The 15,893-nt window shown below is 41.4% G+C and overlaps 1 protein-coding gene across 2 annotated transcripts in view; it reads left to right on the top strand.

The window, feature by feature from the left end:
* Nucleotides 1–226: 226 nt before the first annotated feature.
* The window catches only part of LOC144770503 (suppressor of cytokine signaling 3-like), a 101,953-nt gene continuing 86,286 nt past the window's right edge, over nt 227–15,893 (top strand). Inside the window, exon 1 of one of the 2 annotated variants that reach the window (XM_078655060.1) lies at nt 227–556. The gene's annotated coding sequence lies outside the window, so the exon portion shown is untranslated. The remainder of the gene's footprint in view (nt 557–15,893) is intronic. The other variant, XM_078655059.1, reaches the window with a different exon arrangement.

Below are 15,893 nucleotides of genomic sequence, written 5' to 3'. Positions count from 1 at the left end.
GAGGGGCGGGGAAGGGGGGCGGAATTCAAGCAGCACCCAGCCTCTCCCAGCAGCCAATCCCAGGCCGGCGGCCCAGCGGGGACATCCGCCACGGGCCAATCCTATCGCTGGGAAGGGAAAGAAATAAATACACACGTTACCCCTCCCCCGCTATCGTACAACTAACTCCCCCCCCCCCCCTACACTAGTGGAAGGGGAAAAAAGAAGTAAAGCTTCGCATGTGAATGGTGCTGCTCAGGCGGGACAGTGAGTGGAGCTGTCCCGGGATGAGGTGAAGCGGACAGAGCTACTGCCACAGCGAGGCCAGGCAGGCGCGCGGTGCCACGGTTTCCCGCCAGGGCAGGTACTTTTGCAACCTGTCTCGTTTGGTCCATTGCTGCCCACAGTCCTCGGGAGGAGAGCCGCTGTCCTGTGCATTCAACCATTCATCCTTTCGCTGGTCTGGACGTCTGCTAGTACCTGTTCTAAAGAGCAGCTGGCCAGCATGACCCCTGGTGCGGGGTGCTCCTCTCTGGACCGAGGACCGCAGGGATCGGACAAGACCCACCGCAGGGAGGTGAGTTCTGCTCCTGGGGGGTCTAAGCGGTGACTCTCATCCAGAGTAGATGGGATTCCCACGTGGTGTAAAGGGATCAGGAGCGTGTTTGGTTGAGACACTGGCTGTTACAGGGCAAAATCTATCCAAACTGAAGTTGGCGGAGGGGTGTATTCTGCAGGACAAATAATTCAATAATTCTCATTAAAAAAGAAGTGAACATTAAATATTAGGGGTTTTTAGCCGGTATCGAAAAACTTTGCACGGAGACAATGAAACTTGGAAATTGTGTTTTTAAACAATATCACACGTTTCTGTGATTAAGCAAGCACATTATCCATAAATAGTACTCGAGCAGGAGAGACATCTCACAGCATATAGAAACAAAGTATGGTCATCACACTGTAGTGTAGGGTGAGTAACAAACAAGGTGTTGTCAAAATGTCTTCAAAGACAAATGCATCAAACACAGCTGCCTTTCAGGCATATCATTCCCTGACCCGCAATGTACACTTATTCTTTCATATACTGCATTTTTTTGTAAGAATCAGTGTACACGTTTGTTGGGCGGTTCTTCCAAGATGACCCCCCCCCCCCCCCCGTCTCACTTTAAAGTGCACCTCTCTCAGCCAGTGTTTTCCATAGCTCATATTTGTTTTAATTAATTGAAAAACACTACTGTCAGTCGTTGTTTACATTTATCTCCGGTAATGCTCTCACGCGCCGCGAGTCCGCGACCATGTTTTGCCGCCTGTACATTTCACATAATACTACTTTTGATCAAATATCCGGTGTGCGACTAGATACTTTTAGACAGGGGAGGCTTGTTATAATCAAGTTTGAGGGCCGGTGAGCTCGGTAGCGGAGAAGGGGGAGAGGAGTTTGTTGATGTCACATCGTGAAGGAGCCAGGTGCAATATCTGTGGCATGGCCTCATGGAATACATACATGACGCTCGTTTCACAGAGAAACCGTTATGTATGTTGCATCCGCCTGAGTGCCTGGTAGGCTTATGGGAAGCAGCCTTTCTCGTTGTGCCCTATAACATATAGGATTTTAGATGGTAACATTGAATAACTGGGACGTGTTTCACCGAGGAGTTCCGAGTGGCATCAAATAGACGAGAGCAAAGCGCCCGTTGTCAATTATGTCACTCGGAAACCTGAGGTGAACCGCCCCCCCCCCCCTTATTCTCTTTTTACCCACGTGTTATGTATGCCCCCAAAAATCATCAACCCCTGCTTTCAATTACTACCCAAGAGCAGAAAAGGACTGGGCAGCCATATGAAACATGGCCTCTCCTCCCTGTTCTATATGTAAAAAGAAAATAGCTGTCGAGAAATGTTGACAATTTCATCATGTTAATGAGGTAACTTTATATTCTAGGGAGCCTTATTCATTGAATGAAGTGGATATCCCATGCAAGAAATGTTGGTAAACTTGTTTGAAATGTTGCAAGTTCAAGTCGAGTTTTAAGTAAACACAGTTGCTGCTAAAATGCAGTCAAATGACGTCAAATCTTGGTATAGTATAAAAAGTCACTCTAAACTTGGGGGCATGGAGGATGGTGCTGTGATTCAGTTGGAATGCCTCCCCAGAGCTATCGATTTTCGCCAGTGTTATACCTAACGCTACCCGTCGGTGCATTAGCAGTGTAAGACGTCCAGTGCAGTTATTCCAAGCCATGAGAGCGGCAGTGAGTGTAGGCTGGTACAGGAGGTACTGGCCCAGGTCCCCGCCTGGTGGTTTAACTCATAAACACGGTTTCACCAAGAAAGTGGATGCACAAATCCAACATATTCACATACACACGGTTCTGTACTCGCCACAATTGGTTCTGGACTCGCTGTTCTGTTTCTATATTGCCATGTTCTACTTTTCATTTCTGCTTATGTATTATCTATGTGGTTCTGTCCTTGCTGTGTTTTAGTTTTGTACTTTCAGTGTGCTGGTTCTATAGTGGTGTAGTTGTGGTCTGTACGGTGTTCAGGCTCTTCACCCACCACGTATGGCTTCTCTATGAGCTCAGGTCTTTTTCTGGACTTTGTTCGCCCTTACTTGCTGTAATATGGTTTGGCACGCCATATATTTTATTGCTTTACTACCGTATTTTGGTTCTCCACTGTTGTGTTCTGTTTCTGTATTAACTTTGTTGCTGCTTTGCTGTGTTATGGTTTGTACTTGCTATGTTTTATTTCTGTACTCACTGTATTTTGGTAATGTATTTTCAGTTTTCTGGCTCTACACTAACCGAATTTCTGTTCTGTGCTCTAGTTTTATACTCACCATGTTTCACTTCGCTCTTTTGTTCTGTTGCTCATTCTTATATTTTTGTGCTCAGTGTTTTAATTTCGTGCTCACTGTGTTTTCTTTCTGTCCTCAGTGTATTTTCTTTCTGTGTTTACTGTATTTAGCTTCTAGGAAAGCTATGTGTATTCTGTTCATATTGTGTCTAAGAACGAGGCCACAATCACCTCTACAATTCAGTGTGGTGTGTGTGTTGTAATCCCCCCACAGGAAAAATTGTCACAGCTCAGAAGAATGGCAATTTATAAATTGCGAATTACACTTGTTCACTGACCCCAAAATGGCGGATTTTGTCTTTAAATGAAAAATGTGGCATAGGGTTAAAGGCTCCTGTCCTACTCCTGGCAATCTATGACTGCCGCAGATTTCAAGGATTTACGCATGGAAAGAAAAAGTTTGTGAATGCCAACAGTTGTAAATCTAAGACAGAAGGTATATACTGCTCGTTTAGGCATTAGTTATTAAGAGCCACCACACCATTACTAAACTTAATAGAATATTTTATTTGTAGTGAAGAGGGATACGCCTAAAATATGTGGCAAGCAGTTTACCCAACATGTTCTAGAACTGGATTTAGAATAGGAACGTAGGGATTTAGAATACGAATTTATATAATCTTGGAACTGTGTTGGATGAAAACAAGCTATATAGTGCACCAAATGGTTTCAAAATAATAATTCAACAAAACTTTCTTTGTAATGAAAACAGTAAATTTTCATTCAGTACCTCTCTATCGTAACCCATTTTACGTTTTTCTTTTTCTAGACCACATAGATCTACGCATTTATAATCAAACTTCTTCGAGTTTTACCCCGGTTGTCTAACATTCTTGGCAGAAAGAGGTTGTATGTGCGAATGTGTATGGTTGCTGACCCACACTCTTGGGAAGGGATTTCTCCTGCATGGCTATGGTGAGCGTGCTTCCCTGTCCTGCGTCTCTACAATTTTCTTTGTTTTTTGTCAAAATAAGTGCTTACCTAAATAATGGACCGAGACTCCAGAACAGTGCCCAGTGTTCGAGTGGACCCGGACCCTCAAAGAGCGACTTCTGTCATTTCTTATTGGGCTTTTTGGCGATTGCGGGCAAGGCAGCTTGATTATTGGTAAAAGTTTAGGCCTTTTCACCTGCCTCCCTCTGGTGGAGTTGGCTAGTGTCCTCTCCTGCAAAACAATTCCGCCAGTCTGCCTAAGCTAGGTCTTTCAGTTGCATATAATATGGATATGTGTAGAAATGTGTGTACAGTGCAAATTTTAGTCATATGTTGAGTATGTAGATTAGAGGGGTGTGTGCATGAGTGCGTGGTGCAGTGCACTTTGTTTTCTTGGATTCCATATGTGTGAAGCAACTGAAATGATGGGGGGTGCTTTGAGCTAGGCTAGCAAGTTCTCCGTTGATCTTGGACATCTCATTTAGTGCATTCTTTCATCCACCCCTTGATAGATGGATACTGTGTCCTCTGGGTGGGGCTATCTGGACCTCTTCCTATTGAAGCTTGTCACCATCTGCAAGAAACCTGGTCTACTCTTTGTGCTTAACCCCATCCGCGCTAAGCGTTTTACCTCTGTGCGCTAAAGATTCACAATTACCGCGTTACATGACGAGCTCAGCTCGTCATGAGCGTACGACAGGCGTACCTCATGACGAGCTGAGCTCGTCATGAGCGTGGAAGGGGTTAATACACATCTGTACCCAGGATGGTTAGAACCAGTTGGCGAGGAGCTCTTGTTGTCCATGGTCATGCAACGGCCATGCACTGCTTGATTGGAGGTGTTCTCCAGGATTTGAACTAGGCCAGAGCTGTGATTGGTCAGCTTTGACGATAAATACTGGCCAGTTTAACAAGAGGGTACACCTCATCCCCACACGGTGCTAGGTCATTCTAGTGCTCTCTCTGCTTAGTGATTCTGCCCTGCCTTACTGTATGTAAATGGGAGGAAACATTCTTTTCCATAGGCTTATCTGCGAATAGACATTAAGTAAATTTACTTGTTTCATACGTTGTTTATTTTACTTTTCATTTTTTATAGTTTTTAAGAGCACGTGATTGCCTCAAGGCTTCCTGGCGCTGAAATAGACAACAAACTAACCGCTGCTACTGATAGGATAGATACACAAACATGTTACTTTAATTTAGAAAGATCCAAGTCTTCAGCTGTTTCTTAAACTTTTGTAAATTGGCTTTGGAGGGAAGAGCGAGGGAGCTCTTGTTACAAGCCTTGTTTATCAAGTAGAAAATAAAACGAGCAAACAAGGCCTAATCCTCTCCTCCGAGTCCTTAATAGAATTGAAACTTTAAGTTACAGTAGCTAGGACATTTTTCATTCTATGTCAGGACCCGGAGGCGAGGATTATGCCTTCTTTCTTCGTTTTATTTTCAAATAGTAATTGAGAATCATTTGAAGGCAGTGAACACAATAGGGGGAAGTCCCAGATACAATGCCTTGGTATAGTCCAACAAGCTCCTATTATTAAGTGAATAATAGGAAAATGAGAAGGGAGAGGAAGAAAGTGGAGAATGGTTTTCAGAAGCATCAGTTGTACAAAGCAAGAAAAGTGAGTTTATTAATCTAATTTTGAAAACAAAGTGTGGCATCAAACACCACCCCAATATTTTCTCTGTCTTAACTGGTACAGGAGACATGGGCAAAAAGTTTGGCCACTGTTAGAATGGCCAGAGAGAACAAGGACTTCCCAAAATCAATACCTCAATTTTATTAGGGTTCAATCCCCAACAAACTGCAGGACCTCGAGTCTGCCTCTGCATTTTTGGCCTATCTTTAGAGGCAGTCAGAGATCCTGTGCCATCCAGTCAGATGATGATTTGTATAGCATTTACATAGCACATACATTAAAGTTTGGAGCTCTTCATGCTGCTGATGACATAACATATAGAGTAAATTGGGTAGTGCTTAAGGGGGATCCTAGTGGGACTCTTCTTTGGAGATGAGGAGCAGAAGAAAGGCATGAAAACCGATTGTCTGCTCTCCATTAAGAAGCATTGAAGCCAGTGCAATGCTTTATCTACCACTCCTGCAAGCCTGACTATTAAAATATCATCAAGCCCAGATTCAAAGGCGACAGAGACCCAATAGGAGCAAAGCACAATGTATGACAGGGGAAACCCATTAAACCAAACGGTACCTGGGTAATATAGACTTCAATACAAAAATGGTACCTTGGTGCACACGGTATGTATAATAATTTGAAATGATAAGGAATAAAAGTAAAATACTCCCTATATTAGTGTTTGTATCACTGTGACAAAACTAAGTATATATATCTCTTTTATATAGTCTCCTATCTCATCTTGACCCACAGACACGTTAGAGGTTATTATCAAATGATTTTTATTTTTTATTTTTATCAAATAAAAAAAAAGTTTATATATCTCTCAATTATAATTTCAAACACATTTGTATATACAAATACTTTTTACATATATACAACAAAATAGAAGCCCTTCGTTTTGAGTTAGGATGTCTCAACAAAACCTAAAACAGACATTCCTATTGAGATCATGCAGACTCATATGAGGAAAACAATTAGGTCGAAATGATTTAAACCCAATGTCTTAAAGATCCCTCATCACACTATTCAAATTAATCAAAATTATTTATATGTATCTGCCGTCTCTTTATGGTCGACGCGTTTCAGCCAATCAATTCTGGCCTCTTCAGGACTAGGGCTATTTACAATCCATCTGTACAAACAACAAATAAAAGGAAAGGAAACAGACATTATTTTTAAGGTCCAAACCTCAATAGCCAAAATATCTATCTACATATTTACATGTGCATTTTCAATCAAACAAAGTTTTTGAGATCTTCTTTCTGTGAGCGAACTGACCATTATAACCTGCCATTTGTTAGTATAATTCAATTGAATTCATTAAACCAGGCCGGGCATGGTATCTAGATAAAGTTGATTTCTATAGTTGATTATTATAGTTGATTTATATAGTTGATTTATTATAGATACTTTCTGTTGTTACTGGTCATATGTATTTTACAAAGAACCATCTACCCCCGTTGACTTTATCAAAAAAAGAGAGTCCCTTCAGAATTTATTGTATCCTTGGCCAGTATTTGTTTAAAGAATAACTTTTTTAATTTTAAAGGTCAACTCTATTTACAAACGTCAGGAGTAGCAATGGGGTGTAGCTTCTCACCAGAGATAGCAAACCTTGTGATGGCAGAATTCGAAAACAAATTAATTTATAGTGACACCAACCCCTTCAGAAATTGTATAAAAAACTGGTGTCGCTTTATAGATGACATTTTTTTAATTTGGGAGGGAGATAGCATCAGGCTACAGGACTTTCACAATTGGCTCAATTCCCGTACAGTGGAATTTAATTTCACTATGGCATACCATCAAAAGAAGTTAAACTTTCTAGATGTCAATATATATTGTAATGAAGGAGAACTACAAGTGAGCCTGTATACTAAAACGACAGACCGGAATACATTGCTTCACTTCTCCAGCTGCCATCCTAGAACTTTAAAAGAAAACTTGCCTTACGGCCAATTTTTGAGGATAAAAAGAAACTCCAGCAAAAAGGAGGACTATTTTTTGAGTGCAGAAATTCTCAAAGAAAAATTGGTTAACAGAGGTTACCCAAAGAGGTTAGTAAAAAACGCTCTTAAAAGAGCGTGGTTTACTCCAAGAGAAAATCTCTTAACACCTAAAACAACGGAAAAAGAGTCTCCATTAACATGTGTCTTGACCTTCGACCCAAAAGCTCACAAAATCAAAAAGATTATCCAAAAACATTGGAAAATCATAGAACATTTAGGAATCCAGAAACCTCTATTTGCGTTTAAGAAAGGCAAAAATATAAGACAAATGCTTGTGAGAGCCGAGAGAAAAGAGGACAAAAAAACAACAGATCTGAGAGGAATGTTAAAATTGCCCCCTATAATTGGCCATTATAGGTGTTTGAATTGTGTGGCCTGTAATTTATCATCTGACTCAAAAGAAATAGAGATCAATGGATCAATGCACCAACAAAAGAGTTTTTCTAATTGCAACACAAGGAATGCAATTTATTGTATTACTTGTCCGTGCAAAAAGACATACATTGGGCAAACTAAACAAATGGTCAAGAAACGCATCCTGCAACACAAGTCACGTATCAAATGCAAAACTACAGGGGCTCCTTTAGTACAGCATTTTGAAATGCATCATCATTCAGAGGAGGATATAATCTGGTCAGTGTTATGTGTACTAGAAAAGACCAAACCAGAAGAACTTGAATCTAAACTAAACAGATTAGAAGCAAGACTAATTGAAAAATACAAAACAGCAACCACAGGGTTGAATGAAAAAGATGAAATTTGGTCTTTATTGTAAAACTGTGTGAAATTGGTATGTAACAACTGTTAATTTGTTCCTTGATATGACATGTAATGGATACTGTGGAAATATAGTAATGAAAACATTGTTTAGATTGTGAGGAGCGACTGACCACTTTATTAATTATAGACATTATTATTTTAGAATATATAATTAGATAAGCCTTAAAAGATAACATGACCCATAAATAAAATATAGAACTTATAACCCGATTTTTTTACTAAATTTGTTGTATCCTAATGAGGGTAGGCATCAGTAATGCCTGTATTATAAGAGAACTGAAATAGTCCCTCTTTTGTGTTAATGCAGGAAAACAGGAAGCACTATTAGTTCCCCTTTTCAGTTTCCATATAAACTACTACGGAAATGGGAGTCCTTCCTTAGTGTCGTTAACTTGTAGAGGCGGACACTTTCAAACACGACAGAGAGACAACCTTTTTTGAAAACTAGGAGAGACAACACAAAACGTAAGTGCTGTATGCCTGTTAAAGATTGTACAAACGTGGTATGCACACTACGCGGTATTTATGAAAGCGGGTCATGTTTATATTTTTTCAGACCCCGGGGGAAAAAGGAACGCGCATGACTGAGGCTTTCACCCGTGATTTATAAATACTTTAAGAAGCGCTTGGAGCGCGAGCCTAGTAAGTTCGTTCCCCTTTCATTTAGTTAACTTGGCGGGAACCGGGAGTCAAATGACTGATGTACTTATAGTGGTCTCTTTACCCTAGACACTGAAGTCGTGAGGTTTACCGATATTGCAGTATTACCCTGACCTGGATTTCAAAGCGAGCAGAGAGGGTTTACACACATATAAGAGCTAATTGAATAGTTGTAAAGGGTTGCCGACTAGAATACACGGTAAATACCACTCTCTTTTTTTGATAAAGTCAACGGGGGTAGATGGTTCTTTGTAAAATACATATGACCAGTAACAACAGAAAGTATCTATAATAAATCAACTATATAAATCAACTATAATAATCAACTATAGAAATCAACTTTATCTAGATACCATGCCCGGACTGGTTTAATGAATTCAATTGAATTATACTAACAAATGGCAGGTTATAATGGTCAGTTCGCTCACAGAAAGAAGATCTCAAAAACTTTGTTTGATTGAAAATGCACATGTAAATATGTAGATAGATATTTTGGCTATTGAGGTTTGGACCTTAAAAATAATGTCTGTTTCCTTTCCTTTTATTTGTTGTTTGTACAGATGGATTGTAAATAGCCCTAGTCCTGAAGAGGCCAGAATTGATTGGCTGAAACGCGTCGACCATAAAGAGACGGCAGATACATATAAATAATTTTGATTAATTTGAATAGTGTGATGAGGGATCTTTAAGACATTGGGTTTAAATCATTTCGACCTAATTGTTTTCCTCATATGAGTCTGCATGATCTCAATAGGAATGTCTGTTTTAGGTTTTGTTGAGACATCCTAACTCAAAACGAAGGGCTTCTATTTTGTTGTATATATGTAAAAAGTATTTGTATATACAAATGTGTTTGAAATTATAATTGAGAGATATATAAACTTTTTTTTATTTGATAAAAAGAAAAAATAAAAATCATTTGATAATAACCTCTAACGTGTCTGTGGGTCAAGATGAGATAGGAGACTATATAAAAGAGATATATATACTTAGTTTTGTCACAGTGATACAAACACTAATATAGGGAGTATTTTACTTTTATTCCTTATCATTTCAAATTATTATACATACCGTGTGCACCAAGGTACCATTTTTGTATTGAAGTCAATAGGAGCAAAGCAGCGGTGCCATCTTGGTCATGGATCATACGAAGTTTGGTTGTACTGCAGTAATTCTGCCATGTCTGTGCAGTGGTAGGAATGAACGCCCGCCTGAGCAGGATCCAGTAATGAGTTAAATGCAATGTATACAGTTCCCTGAGTATTGACATTTCCATCCGCCATCTTTGCACATAATGACAACCGTGAGATGCTGCTCTGGACACAGGGATCTTAAAGCTAACTCCTCTGCTATCACTCAAAGACAACATATACCTTGTGGCAGTAGTAAACTGCATTGTCCATCACATGTATTGTGCAATAACAACAGACCGTCCCAGGATCTAGAGAAAAGCCATTAGGCACGCTAGGTAGAGTGATGTCACTCTTTTCTGCCTTTACCTACAGGTGAGAGGTTTGCTGCAGCAGAAGCAACCACTATGCCATTTAATACTTTACTCCTCTAGAGGCCTAGGCTTCGTCTCTTGACCCGATCTGTGTACCACTCTTTTTGTGAATGGTGTTATGTGTCATGGTCATTAGGGTCGACTGCTCTCTGTTGCTTTTTATGTAGCACAAAACACCTGCCTGGTCAGTCTCAACTCGTCAGTAAGGAGCACCACTCATTGTCAACATGTCGGTATCTCTCCTCGGTAAGGGGTGTTGTGCTTATTGTTAGTCCAGAGTACAAGCACCTTGCACTGTAAAGTTATTCTTGGCACAAAGTAATAATGCGCTCTCTTAGTGCACACATTACAAGTCATGTGACGTGTGAAGTAAGTTGGGGCATTGCTCTTACTGTAAATGGTGCCTGTGTTTCTCATAAAGTAAGGGTCGCTGCTCTTTGGTCTTGTATAGAGTTCAAATCTATAAATAATTAACCAGGTTTGTTAAGGAGACTACCGCCCTGCTACTGTACATGGGGGTGTGTCGAGTCATTACCAGACGCCATCCTTTCTGGGAGTAGCATATGTATTGGTGGCTAGAAAGAGGCACTTACTGGGAATGACTGACCGAGGGGGGTAGAGGGGACCTTGGAGAACTGAAAGAACTAGGGAGGGCAATAAACAGCCCCATAAGAGTTTGTGCAGGGATCACCTACGTGCTGAGGTCCATGACCCTGGCACGGCTTTTAAAACGGGGTGCTGGGAGCAATACTGGGAATGCTCTGTACCATAAACAATATATTTTCTATAAAGTATACAAATTACATACTAAGAAACACTCTTATTTTTAGTTTCCTTAGAGGAGGAGCTCCAGGTAGTGCATACTGATAATCATCTACTATGTGTAGGGTCACTCTGAGACTCGGTTTGCTCAGTCCTACTGCGGAAGGCCTTCCCTCTGATCTGGATGCGATGCAGGCTGGGAGATGGGGCTGCAGGCATAGCAGCACATTGTGGATGGCAGTATCTGGAGGGCTCCAGGTCTCAGGTGAAGGAGGTGCAGTGGCAGTCATCTCACTATACAAGTCAAGTCAAGTCAAGCAAGGTTTATTCGACGGTTGTCATAAAAGCATATAATACAAATACAGTTCATCGAAGAATAAAAAAATAAATAAGGTTAAAATTACATAATTATACATACAGTATACTTCAAGGGAGCTAAAGTGCATACACGGAGTCCGGAAATGTATTGGTTGGCCTATAGGGGGGGTTGCCGTTGCAACAATTTACTTCTTATTGTCCAAGCCCACCCTAGAAACGTTGCCACAGCTATGGACACAGGTTGATCGGTGCAGGTACAGATTATTCTAACAGCCACCATCCCGCTCCTAGTACCCAATAGTTTACACATGGGAGTTAACCATGTCCTGCGAGGTGCTGTGTACACAGGACAAACAAACAATAGAGGGTCAACGGTTTCCCTAGGGGCCAGGCAACCGGGGAGGCGACCTTACCCCCACTGGACCAACGATTAGTAAACACTCTGACCGGTAGGCTTCCAATTCTGAGTTGAAAATAAAGCTTACGGTCTAAGGGTCTTGTGATAACATCCCAAAAATGTTCAAAACTGGCCCGGTTATTGAGAACCAAAAAGGTGCCAGTCAATGAAAGTGGAGCAGTATTCCTATAGGCTTTCGAGGCAACTGCCTCCCAATACAAGGTTTTGAAAACTTTTTTGGAAGGAAACCTAACATTTACGGGGTCTTCCCACATTTCATTCAGACCTAGGTTCAGTAATACCTCGCCAATCTTACATAACCACTTGATCTTGTGAAAGTGTCACTCTTAATTACATCCATAAGCCCACCAGCAAATACTCTCAATTTGGGTGTTGTCCATAGCCGCCTCCTGTATAAAACTGGGCGCAAGGAAGGAATTAATGCAATTGGGCTTAATCACAGGTCGTAAAGTAAAGGACACATTGGTGTGCTCTGGGGTAACTTAATAAGATTTCTTAAGAACCGGTTTTCAGAGGATGACAATTTCCTTAGGTTCTCAAACCCCCAGATCTCCACCCCATATAATGTGGAACTAACAACTTTGCCATTATACACTGTTAGGACCGGGGCTATTGGCTTAGTAAGGGACCTGGAGTGCTCCAAACTCAAAGCTCCAGCAAGCTGACGATGTTTGAGAGTCGCCAGCTCAGTCTGTTGCTTCGAAGAAAGGTCATGTTGGATGCAGATACCCAGATAATTAAAGGCTTGGACCTTCTCGAGCGGCAGCTTATTCATAGTTACAGTACCCTTGAAGGATTTTGGTTAATTAAAAGACATCAATTTTGATTTTAAAACATTCACTTCCAAACCTCGAGTGGAACAAAAGTTTTCAAAAATTCCTAGAGCCTTTGGCAATCCACTCGGGGTTTTTGCAATAATCAGACAATCGTCGGCAAACATTAAAATGGGAATATTTGCTCCTGCAAGAGTAGGGGCATCACTATTCAATTCTATCAACATTTTTGCCATGCCATTAATATACATGGAAAATAAAGTTGGTGCAAGAAAACAGCCTTGCCTAACCCCTCTTTCCACAGGAAACTGGGGGGTAACATTTCCTGGGTGCCCCCATCTGATCTGATCAAAATTCTGCTCATGTAACCTAATGATTAGGGCAAGAAGGGGGCTCGGCATTCCCATGTCTTTAAGAACGCACCACAAGATAGGGCGAGGGACAAGATCAAATGCTGCCCTAAGATCAATGAAGGCAGCATATAGACTACCCCCAGCTATTTGCACAGTCTTCCAGTACAGCATAGCAAAATGCAGCACTTGGTCGACTGCGCTAATAGAGGATCTGAATCCTACCTGGAGATGGGATAGGATTTTCTGATCCAGTTCCCACTCTAAAATCCTATTTAAAATTAGCCTGCCGAAGACTTTTTGCATAGTGTCAATAAGGCTAATTGGACGATAGTTACCAGGTAGAGATTTATACCCCTACTTGAATACGGGTATAATTTCAGCCCCATTCCAAGATTGGGGTATAGGGGCTCCTCTAGCTATTGCATTTGCTAACAGGAGTATCTACCTGCCCCAAGGGTCTTTGTCTTGCAAAAATATGTCAGCAGGAACTCCATCTATGCCTGGTGCTCTACCATGGACAACTAGGTTGAGGGCAATTAGCACATCACCTATGTTGAATATATCTTCCGTGAGAGATGGGTGCGGAACCTCCATGATTGTACTTTGTTCCACACCCTTGGCATATTGGGGTTTAAAATAAGCCACCCATTCCTCTTGAGCCACCCAATTTAGTGGTTTATCAGGAGTTCCCTCACTTCCCCATTTGAGCACACTCCAAAATCTTCTTGGGTCTTTTTGGGCACCTGCTTCTTTTAGGTCTTGCCAGCTTTGCTCATCCCATGCACGCTTAAATTTAGAAACTACATTCTTATATGCCACCCTGGCAAGCCGGACACTCCTGCTTGATTCACGTTTTATTGCTCTACCTAGATCCAATCGAGCCTGCCGACACTCCCCGGTATACCAACGTGGAGGGTGGCAGACACGATTGTCACTCGGCTTACATGGCCTTACAAAAAGACTTCTTAAGTCAAGAAAAAAGGATTCATGGATCTTTATACTCCTCTCTAGAACTGAGACGAGGCCCCTTCTCTAGCTTGCTTACCCAGATCACTCGTAGCTTGTTGTAGTGTAGTTCCTATTATCCCAATAGGCTCTGCGCATTGGAATAATACCTTCAATAGTATAGACCTAGGACGGAGGTTAACTAGGTCTTCTACTGACGATATTAGACTTAAAGTTTTGGGTTTGCCAGCTAGCTCAGAGTTCACTAGAAACTTTCTCGAATAGACAAGGAGGAGTTGAACCTCCCTGGATAGACAAGAAGGGATTTCGTTTCTGACAACCATAGAACATGACAACTTTGCTCTCCCCTAATCAAGAGTGTATCTCTAGAGTCGTGTGAAAACAAAAGACAACTTATTTTACTCAGTCAGTTCAGTGCATTCTTAGTTTCACCAGATTGTAGAGAAAAGGAAGAGACAGGCGTGTTCAATAAAAGATGTTATTTATTGATCAGTCTCTTTTCTCGTACAAGAGAAATGAATCGATATTATTGCAATACTTATGGTTAAGTAAAGTGCATACAATAAAAGCAGAAGTATAAAATAATACTGTAAAAACATTGATATGGTTTCTAAGCCATATGGTGGTTTAAAATGGATAAAATAGATACATACATATATACATTTGACTAATCGTACTCAACTGGTGCTTCTAACTACGCTACCCCAGTGTACCTGACCTAAGCCTAATACGTGGGCGGGAGTAGATAAGTAGCAGTTTAAGTTAAGGTTGTTTTGCCAAGTGACTGACTCAAGAATTCTCTGTAAGGGGTTATTCAGTTCTGTACCTGAGATCTAGAATGGTTGAGGGCTGGTATCTCTCGTCTTTGGTCTCGATATTCCAGGCTGCCTGCAAGGGCTGCTTGGAAGCACCGGAGCTGGATTTCTCGGCAGGAGAAAACAGCGTCTCGTTCTCAGCGCGTCAGGAAGGCGGGGCAGCGCCAGCGGGGTCCGCTCTGTGCTGGCCTCTTCGGCAGGTCTCGCTGCTCCGATCTCGTCACCACTGCGTGTGTTTGCTTAAGGCAATGTCGGTAATATTTATACCTGTAAGGTGCCGAGATTGACGTAAGGATGGACATAGATACGTCAATAAGGATGTCATACGAACTGGTCGTTAGCACATTCTTTACTGAAGTTCTTGGTGAAATCAAAACAATGGCCGCAGGGATTTTCCCAGGTTGTCATAGGTTTGATTTGTTTTGAGAACTCCGTATGCCTTATCAGGGGCTGAAGGAATATTGCTTGCCTAATTAGATGGCAAGCGTTATGACCTAATCAGATAACGCGTTCCTGTGCCGTGGTGTGGCTTAATCAGATAACGGTTTTTGCATCATGGGATGGCTGCTAGTTAATTGTTAACCAGAACAGGGTCAGGAATAGGGGGATCGATACAGAACCTATAGGAATGCATCACATTGTGATAGCTTGCTTGTTATAAAATCTATGTGCTCATGGCACTCTGCGACTTTGGCCCATCGAAGATGGCGCATTTCATTTGAAATGACTATGTCAATGGGTGAGTCTTGTCCCTCGCCCCTGATATCGGTGGATACTTCCCAATAGGTTAAGGACATACATAGTGGGTTGTGATCGCTCTCAACCCTTTCAACTATCGACATATCTACTAGGTGTTTCCATAATCCCAGACTGATCAGGATATAGTCGATTCTGCTTTCGCGAGGGCCACTCCTAAAAGTAGTGGCCCCTAGTTTATCATGCAGGGTCCTGCCATTGGTTGCTCTCAACCCTTTATTCAAACAAAATGAATTTAACTGAATTGAGAGTTCGGTCCACCTTTTTTAACTGGGTCTAATTCGAGCTTCGGAACACCCCACTCCCTATCTTCCTCATCCATAATATTCCAGTCGCCACCTAACAAGGGCTCAAAGGTCGTATTAAAA

The sequence above is a fragment of the Lissotriton helveticus genome, chromosome 7 (genome assembly GCF_964261635.1).
Source record: "Lissotriton helveticus chromosome 7, aLisHel1.1, whole genome shotgun sequence".
Lineage (NCBI taxonomy): Eukaryota > Metazoa > Chordata > Amphibia > Caudata > Salamandridae > Lissotriton > Lissotriton helveticus.
This window is presented reverse-complemented; position numbering and strand designations above follow the sequence as displayed.